The sequence below is a fragment of the Pan troglodytes genome, chromosome 22, assembly GCF_028858775.2.
Source record: "Pan troglodytes isolate AG18354 chromosome 22, NHGRI_mPanTro3-v2.0_pri, whole genome shotgun sequence".
NCBI classification, from domain to species: domain Eukaryota; kingdom Metazoa; phylum Chordata; class Mammalia; order Primates; family Hominidae; genus Pan; species Pan troglodytes.
The window spans coordinates 15439209-15449721 of record NC_072420.2 but is presented as its reverse complement, the minus strand read 5'-3'; positions in this window follow the sequence as shown (position 1 = coordinate 15449721).

The window sequence follows — 10513 nt, the reverse complement described above, 5'->3', positions numbered from 1 at the left end:
CCCTCTCCTGGGACTTAGAACCTTGAGCTTTGAATCAAGTACGGGAGGGAAATGTTAGAGGTTGTTCATCCCAACAGGGGTGGAGTTCTGAGGGCATCCCAACAAGCTCTGCTGGCTACAAGCCTGTAACTGAGCTTCTTGCCTCTTCCTCCTTGATAACTTGAGTCCCACTGAATCTGTTTCCCATTCTTCTGGAGACTTCCAGGGAGCCTCTTAACAAATACATTTTTGTAAGAGTTAGTCAGTCTGGTTCCATAGCATTAATCAGGAATTTCAATGTAATGAAAGTCTATAATAAAAACTCCAAAGATCTCTTTTGCACTTATCCACTATTATTTCTTTAGTAAAAATCTTACAAATGCTAAGCCAAACATATGCAAAATTTTAGTTGAAAAGCAAATATTGTGTCGAACTACCTTCTCAAAATACAATGTAGAGATTAAAAATGTTAGCAGATTTCTGACCGTATAACCTTTTGGAACTAATCTCTCAGCCTCAGTTTATTCATTTTACTACGGGATTAATCACAGCAACTATTTAGCAGGGCCATTGTGAGGGAAAAATAAGAGAGTATATACAAAGTTTAGCACATAATAAACTGTGAGTAAGTGTTAGATTTCATTTTTATTAGAAAGAACGTAGAAATTATATGCCCATTGGCAGTGTCTAGATGTACTCTTTCACTCCTCTGCTTTCCTTTGGCTGTCTCTTGTCCCCCTTCATCCATTCATACATGCCTGGTCTGTGACTTAAATTCTTGGCAGGGGTATTTTGCATAATTCTTGGTTCTGTCTAGGCTTTTCATTTTATACAGTCATAGGTTATACAAAAGGCAAACTAAATTTAGAAATTCCCTAAAAATAGGATTATCAGATATTTCCCCCAAACTTCTAAGAAAAATACATTTGATATATTAAGAAAACACTGCTGTAGTTGTTATTTAACTTTATCTTAAACTTTGTCAAACTTCCTTACAATTTCTTTATAGTTTACTATTTTTTATTTAATTAACATATGAGGAGATATGATATTGCAAACTTTTCAGTGCTTAGGGCTTCTAAATAAAGATCTTAATCCAGCTCTCATTCTATAAAATGGTGCAAAATAAACTTAGACAAAGTGGGTAGAGGCCGGGAATAGAGGCTCATACCTATAATGTCAGAACTTCGGAAGGATGAGGCGGGTGAATCCCTTGAGTCCAGGAGTTTGAGACCAACCTGGGCAACAAGGTGAAAACCTGTCTCTATTATATTTTTTAAAACTATTTTTAAAGAAAAAATTAAAATAAACATTTAAAAAGAGGGTAGAAGTTAGACACTAAGAAATAATCTTGGATACAGCATTTTAAGAAAATAAAAACAGCCCTGATTAAACATATGAGGGAGGTAAGAGTTTCTTTATATGTTGTTGAAGAAGAAAGCAAATGTAAATGTTAAAATTGAAAAGTGAATTCAGTTAGATGGAGAAGGTAGGATTAATATTAGAAAAGCTTTGAGAATCTCATCTGCATTGTGTAACAGAGACACCTGCTGGTCATTGTATATTTCACTGTTCAAACACTCAAAATACATTTGCTCATTCACTTTTTACCTCCTACTCCCACAGACAGTCTCTAATCTCTTGAAAATTCACAGCATAAACATGACGGGAGATTCATACCAAAATGATAATAATTAAATCAACAGAGTGTATTTGTCACATTGAATCTGGAGAAAAACTTCTGCCAGCAAGACAATTTTGATAATGTCATTTTAATATATATTAAATCAAATCTGCTTTGTATAATAAGCCACTAAAAGTTAGACTAAAGTCTATCAAACAACTCCTTAACCAGAAAAAAGAAACAGTTTTGTTTTCTGAAAGTACAGAATAATATTATGGTAATTGAAAAGATGAGGCTGGGTGTGGTGGCTCATGTCTGTAATCCTAGCACTTTGGGAGGCTGAGGCAGGCAGATCACTTGAGCCCAGGAGTTTGAGATCAGCCTGTGCAACATGGTGAAACTCCATCTCTACAAAAAAATACAAAAAAAAAAAAAAAAAAAGAAAAGAAAAACTTAGCTGCGCCTGTCGAGAGGATGAGATGGGAGGATTACTTAAGCCCAGGAGGCAAAGGCTGCAGTGAGCCCAGATCACGCCACTGCACTCCAGCCTGGGTGATAGAGCCAGCTCCTGTCTCAAAAAAAAAAAAAAAAGAAAAGAAAAGAAATAAAAGAAAAAATAGACAAAAAAATTATAAAACAAATATATCTAAGATGCCAGATTAGGATATTTGTTTTAGAAAAGAAATGCAAATGATATTATCTAGAAATATTAAAAGTTTATCTTATAATAAACCATTAATAAATATGGGTTTGTTTTCTCTTACTGTTATAAAATTATCAAGATTGATGGGGTGTGTCCATAGCAACCAGAATAGTACTTAAGAGGGGTCAAACATGAAGACTAATTGGGTGATTATGTAGGATAATTTGGGTCTCCTATCCCTAAGAGAATCTTGACTTAGTGAGAATACAGCCCTTTTCCTTAAATAATTCAAGTTAATTAAGACATTATGGATAATATGCTTTTGGCAAGAAAAATATAATTTGGATTTTATTTAGCACCCTCAAATTTCATATTTTGAAAACAAAGATTTTAAAAATATTCCAGAGACCAATAATCACAATCAGAATCTAAAATGGCATGTAGTATAAATTAACTTAGTAAGTTAAATATTGTACATGGTTAAATTCACAATGGGGGCAAATGTAAAAAGTGTTTACCATAATCAGTTAGCTCAGTAATTAACAGGTAGTTATTAACACTCTGTGCTCAATACTGTGCTTAGAATTATAAGAGATACAGAACTGTAAGATAATCTATTTTCAAGGCACCCACTTTCTAATTGTATAGGCCACTTTATTTCACATAAATAATAATGTATGAGAAAAGTCAGCACTTAGTTATGAACTACATAACATGAAGACCCAAAGTCATGTAAAAGTTTCTACATGACAGTTGGGATATCTAGAAACTAGTTAGGGAAATGTTCATGGTGGAAATGAGTACTGAATGGACATGTGAATCCCAGGCTGGACCTGAGTACATGGAAATCTCAGTGAAAGTTATTTCAGGAAAAGGGAAGAACACAAGCAATAGGAAAGAAGCAAAGCCTGGTGATAACTGGTTTCTGGGAAGAGAATATATCTCACTAAAGGCAGAGATTGGACTGAGGGAATAGCAAAAAATATTTCGCTAAAAAGAGCGAGATCAGTGTAGGGAAATTCTTGAAAGCCTGGCAGAAGAGTTTAGATTTGATGCATCAGGACATTAAAAAGATGAGTTTTTATAAATTCAAAGAGAGAGATTTGATAAATCCACTATTTAAAAAAGATTAGTTTGGCAGCAGCCTTTAGCATAAGTGGTCTAATATGGATTGGCTCCACTTGGGTAACTTTGCTAATAATATTTGGATTCAAACTTCAGCTACAAGGAAAATGGTTCATATATAACTTCGTACATTCAATATGATAATTAAATTATATACTTGGTGTCTATGCCAACAATAAATGAGAAAGAAAGCTAAGCAATACATTTAATTTCTATGGATAACCAACAAAGTAAATGAGACCCCATACCTACCCATTTACCTCTTTTGCTCCACTCCCTGATCAAAGGAAAAATATTGCTCAAGGCAAATGAATGGTTATTGTTCTCTTTTTATTATCTAATCCTGCTTAGGAAAAGGTGAAGAATTTGTCCTGAATTACACAAGAATCTAAAGTAGACACTAATAATGATAAGAGTTATAATAATAACTATGCTACTATTAATGAGTGCCTATTAGTTGCTAAACATAAAAAATGTTTTCTCTTATGTCATTCTTGCAACAGCCCTGCAAAGAAGGGATTGTGATCCCAATTTTTGTAGCTGAGTTGCCTGAGTCTCACAAGACCTGGAGAATGTTCTCTCAGATTGTGTATTGGCATGTGAAGGCAGGTCTGTCTGGCTCCAAAGATTCTGCTTTTTGCATGATCCCACCTGGCCTCTCTGGTGAGGACACCTGTCCCTGTTTCATTCTTAAGAAGCTAAATGTCAACATTGAAGGCCACTTCAAACTACATCCAAATTATTGCATGCCAAAATGTTAGTGGACTACTATGGTGAAAATGGTAAGGATTGATAGAAAGATCTTGCTAAAAATTCAAATGGCAGAGTTTCAATTAATAATTTCAAAATTCATTCTCAGTATCCTAGAGTCATTATGAAGCCTGACATTGAATAATAGTTAACAACATAATAATCCTCCTGCTAGCTTTTTGTTTTATTTGTGTTTGTTTTAATTACTTCTATGAAGGATATAATTCAAGCTACTCTACATGCTGGCCTACTTTTTAAATGCTCCTGACATAAATAACTGACATAGAGATTTTACTAGGCTGCCTCTCTCATTTTGGCATGGCTTTTCACTACTATTGATTAGTATATCCTTATCTGGAAAACAAATCATCTCTGGTTTATAGTTTTTAAATAAGAGAGAAAGAAAGTTAGGGGCTGTTCACTATTTAGCTGTAAAGTTCTTTCCAATTCTGCAATAATGTACAGTAGAGATGAAATGGGTCTGGGTCAATTGACTTTAATGGCAGAAGTTAAGGTGTTCAGTCACTTTCACTTACCCTAACTCACAAGTAAAAACTGTCATTTCTGAGGTCAACAGTTAATTCAAAATATGATGTTTTTGGCTCAGAGTTTTAAGGTTACAACATAAGAAATCTGGAGAACTTCTAGAATTGTATATTACATATGCAAAGCTCCCTCTCACTAGGGAAAAAAAAAAAGAGCTTCCATGAAACATTGTTTTTATTGCATGCTGGGCTACTGAGAATTTCAGGCAATCCTGTAAGGGACAAAAAATAAAATAAGTTTGCTAAAACTCAAGAAGAAAAAACAAAAGAATCTCCAAGAGACAGTGATGCCTTTGGAGCAAATGCCAAGATCATCACTCCAAATCCTGGGCCAGTAATGAAACAGCGAAGATAAACTCAAAAATCACAGATGTAGCCAGGGGCCTATGACAGGCTTAATGTAAAGCCAGGTTGGTTGCTCAGAATCAAGTTGAATCATCTTAAAATTTTTTTTCTAAAACTGACATAAATAATAAAAGGAAGAAAAATAGTCAACACACTCATGAAGAAGAGAGAAAAAGTGAAGATCTTTGTCTTGATTAACAGTATAAACTATTATAAAAATATAATAATTAAAACAGTATTAGATCAATTAGACAGTAAAACAAAATAGAGAGTTCAAAAACAGACTTGTGAGTATTAAAATTTAATATGTGATAGAGATAGCCATGCAAAACATTGAAGAAATTACAGACTATTCACTAATAGTGTTGGCTCATAGTTATAAATATGGGGGAAAAATAGGATCCTTACAGCACGCTACATGCACAAATCAATTCCAGGTTGATTAAAGGCCCAAATATGAAAGTTAAAAAAGATAAAATAGAAGAATGTATTAATGACTCATGGTAGGTTAGGAGATTTTAAATGATACAAAAGGTACTAATCATAAAATTGACCACATTATATAATTAAAAACTTATGTCATTTAAAGATATTCTAAAGATATTTAAAAATAAGCCATAGAGACATTTGCAACATGTATAACTTGCAAAACATTAGTAACCAAAATATATAAAGAATTCCTAAAATTGGAAAGAAAAAAATTAGAAAAATGAGAAAATTTACATGAACAAGCATTTATAGAAAATAAAAAATGGAGAGTAAACTTATGAAAAATTATTTAATTTCATTAACAATTAGAAAAATGCAAATAAATATCACAAACAGATGTCATTTTACTTTCATCAGACTAGAAAATATTGACCAGCATGATAAATGCTAAGTGTTGGCAAGTATGTAGCTCAATTAAAAGTCTATGTGGCTATTGTGAATAGTGCCAATATAAAACATGGGGGTGCAGGTATTCTTTTGATGACTGATTTCCTGCCTGCTGGATAAGTACCCACTAGTGGAATTGCTGGAGCATACAACAGTTCTTTTTTTAGTTTTTTGAGAATCTTTCATACTGTTTTCCATAATGGTTATACTAATTTATATTTCCACCAACAGTGTATAAAAGTTCCACCTTCTCCTCATCTTCACCGGCACTTGTCATTTTTTGTCTTTCTAATAACGGCCATTTTACCGGAGGTGAGATGATATCTCATTGTCTTTTATTTGCATTTCCCTGATGATTAGTGATGTTGAGTATTTTTTCATATACCTGTTGTCATTTGTATGTCTTCTTTTAAGAAATGTCTATTAAGATCCTTTGCCCACTTTTTGATGGGATTATTTGTTTTTTTGTCATTGAGCTGTTTGAGTTACTTACATATTCTGGATATTAGTACATTGTTCAATGAATAATTTGCAAATAGTTTCCCAATTGTACAGGATGAATGGAATACTATTCAGCCATAAAAAATAAAATCCTATTTGCAGCAACATCAATGGAACTGAAGGTCGTTATGTGAAATAAACCAGGCACAGAAAGACACATATCACTGTTAGCACTCATCTGTGGGAGCTAAAATAGTTGATCTTATGGAGGTAGAGAGTAGAATGATGGTTACTAGAGGCTGGGAAGGGAATGGGGATGAAGAGAGGTTGGTTAATGGGTACAAACATGGGATAGAAGGAATAAATTCTAGTGTTTGATAGCACAGTTGACTGACTACAATTAATAGTAATCCATTGTGTATTTCAAAATAGCTAGAGGGGAAGATTTGAAATGTTCCGAACATAAAGAAATGATAAATGGTTGAGGTGATGGATAGCCTAGAAACCCTGGCTTGATCATCAAACATTGCACGCATCAAAATATCACAAGTACTCCATAAACATTTACAATTATTATGTATCAATAAAAAGTCTACATGGCATTGGTGGAAGTATAAATTTCATAAAAAGAACTTTGGAAAACAATTTGGTACCATTTTGTAAAGTTGGACATCAGTTCTCCTATTTCTAAGCCGTAGAGAAATGCTTGCACAATTACATCACGAGAAATATAGAAGAATATCCACTTCATCATAGCAAAACACTAAAAGCAATTGAAATGTCCATAAACAAGATAATGGAAAAATACATTTGAGATTTTTCACATAATGGACTATAATAGACTAATGAAAATTAAAGACATATAGCTACAAAAAACAACTTGCAATGTAAATATTGAGAGAAAAAGTCACAGAAATCTATAAAGAGTGGATACCTTGCCACTTTGTCAATATAACTAATTTGGAATTACATGGCCCAGAAGTGCTTTCTCAGCGTGATTTCAAAATAACATTACTACAAAAGAAATTTGTCTAAGATTTAGAAGGTGAAAATTTTAAGTCTCAGAAGGTTGGTAACATTCATGTGCAGTTGCAGCTCACACACGTTGTCATTGATCTTGGCAGAGGACAGCAGCCAGCCCTGCAGCTTCCCCAAATCCCTCAAGATCTCCTCCTTCACCTTCCCTGATTCTGGCCAGGTGTGGCTCAGCTCTGTGGTGAAGAGAATCATCTTCTCTGTCAAGTTACCTACATCATCAAGATTGGAGGTCATGAGAGGCAAGTGTGTCTCCTTGGTCTCTCCACCTTTACTCCAGCTTTAACTCCAGATTCAGGGACAGCTGGCTTTGAGCTGAGACAGGCAAAAACAAACAAACAAAAAGACTACATATACTGGCTAATCAGTTCCATAACTGCCTAAATTCTAGTCCCTTGGTCTATATAACTCACATACTTTCTGCTTTTCTGAGCAAACCCTAACTGTATGATGCCAGTGTGGGGCCTTCTAGATAACTCAGAACTAAAAGTAAATAATGAATTGCTTAGGAATGCATCATATATGATCAAACTTTTTTAATAAAGAAAATGGTAGACATAAAATTCGCCTCTGAAAGGGAGGCAGGAATAGAAAAGGATAGAAAAGAAACACATTGGTAGGCTCAGTGGTATTCAGAATTGTGTTGACAGACTTCTCAATATGGGAGGAGGGATTCACTAGTGTTCATTTTATTATTTTGCTTCACAACTTAAATATATATTATATATTATGTTTTATTCTTTTTATTATTTATACATTTATAATTTTGTATGTATAAAACATAAGAAGGGCATGAAAACAAAATTGAGTTAAGAAATCAGTAATTCAACAGGAAAAGAAGGTAGTGTCCAGAGCAGAAGTTGCACCAATTTTCTGAATCACCCCTAGAGAAAAAAGATCTTCAAGGACAGCAGAGTTTGAAAATGTGAGCAGGCCCAGAAGCAAACCACAGAGTAATTAGAATAATTTAGGAGTGGAGCATGCTCTTATAGTACCCTGGGTGCAAAACAGCTTCTCTGTCCTATGTGCTAGTAAGTGATACACGGAAATAATGGTAGAAAAAGGAAGGACAGACATAGAAGGATTTTATTGCATAATAATAATACTAAGAAACTGGAAATAACCCTAGTCTCCAATAAGAGATATTGTTTAAACAAATTACAGTACATTAGTGTAATGGGAAATTATGTAGGTATTAGACTGAAACAGGATTATGTACAACTATATGGAAAGATATCCATGACATATTGTTAAGGGAGGTGAGCAAATTATAGAATGTATACAATATTAACAAATTTCTGTTAATAAAAATGCATAGCTATGTTATATATGTCTATGCAGGAAAAAAAAGTCAAGAAAACACCACATGGGGAAGTTGGATTGTTTGAAAGGAGTTGTTTTCTAACTTTACATACTGCTGTGTTTACATTGTTTACAATGAGCTATATAAAGAAAATGTTTTTAGCTGGCCTAAAATTCAGGGGAAAAAATCACTTTACAAAAAGGAGAAACCTAGGGCATCATATATTTTACCTAGTCCTCTGAGCTCATCATCTTCATAAATAAAATAAGTCGTTGCTAACATTTGAAATTCTTAAGTAGATGGCACTGAAATAAGCTTATGCCTATCCCTAGAATCTGGCAAAAGAATTTTTTTAGGAAAAGAGAGAACAAATTTTACTAAAAATATATTTAAAAGGTTAACACTAGCTGTAGACTGCATTACAAGTATTATTTTCTTTATTAAAATTTTGGCCCATTACCAATTAAATCTCTCTCTCTTTACAGGAAAAAAAAAAGATGGAAGGACTTCCCTTTAATACATGAGAGTAAAGGTGTATACACAAAAACATAAAATGATACACAAAAGCCCCCTTTCCACCAATGTAAATCTTTTCTTTGAAGCAGTTATCATACTTAAAATCACATCATTATTTTAGCAACTAGTTGTTAAAGGTCTGGGCTCCTCTGATTGGGCTATAAGCTCCCTGAGCTCAGGAATCCTATCGTTCTGGTTCCTTACTGTATTCACAGTGCCTAAGAAATGGTAGTTGTACAACTATTTGTGGAGGAAAGGAAGGCAGGAAAAGGAAGAGGGAGAAAGGAGGGAGGGAGGAATGAAATCACATTTTCAAAGAAAGAAAGGAATATCCAAGGCCATATCTGCTAAAGAGATGTTATCAGTGTCATGTTATCAATGTTTACATGTTAAGAGTCATGTAGTCAATGTCACAGAGCTGACCCTGGAACTCTTTTCTAATAGCTCACTCAGAATTCTTTCTGCTGTACTAGGCAACAGATCCTATTCTGTTTCAAGTTCGTGGGTTTCCTCCCAATTTGAATCAAAAGAATATTGCTGTATATAGTATAGTTAATTTGATCTAAATTTAGGCAAGCACTTCAACACCTATTACCAAAATGTCAGATATGTTACTGTAAAAACATTTGAATCAGATCATTTGATTAGGACAAAAAGACTGTGAACATCTTGACATAATTTCCCTTCTTTCCTTTGTCTCCAACCTGTATGGAGGTGAGTCTAGAAAACTCTTTTATTTTGTGATGTTATTGAATTTCATCATATCAGGCAAAAATGTAAGGCCATAGCATTGTGTTCAGAAAAACTAAGTAAGTTCTTTGAAAATGCCATTTTTATTAAGGCTTTCTTTGTTGAAAAGAGAAAACCACCTGAAAGCTGATACATTTCCATATTCTATAATCCATTGTAATTCCGTACTAGTCCAGCTTTGAAAAATAATTTTAGCCATTGGGATAGTATTATTTATATATTCTAAAGTCATATCCAAAATCTAAAGATCTTGCTGAGGCTAAATATTGTTTTAGTGGACTGAGAAACAATGAAGATGAAAAGAGAATTAGACTACTGAAGTCTCATATTTAAGACATAATTAAGTCTAGGAAACCAAAGCTGAGTTTAGGCTTATTCTCCGAATTCTAGAGTTGCTAGAAAGAAAACTTAAAGGGTATCATTTGCATTGGAAATAGTGCATAATATATACTTTGGAGACCAAAAAAAAAATGAAAATCATACAAGAACACACATCTGCATTATCATAAACTTGTTCTTTTTAGGGATGGGATTCACTCTCCTTAATTCAACAGATATTATGTGTCAGAGAGTTTTTCAGG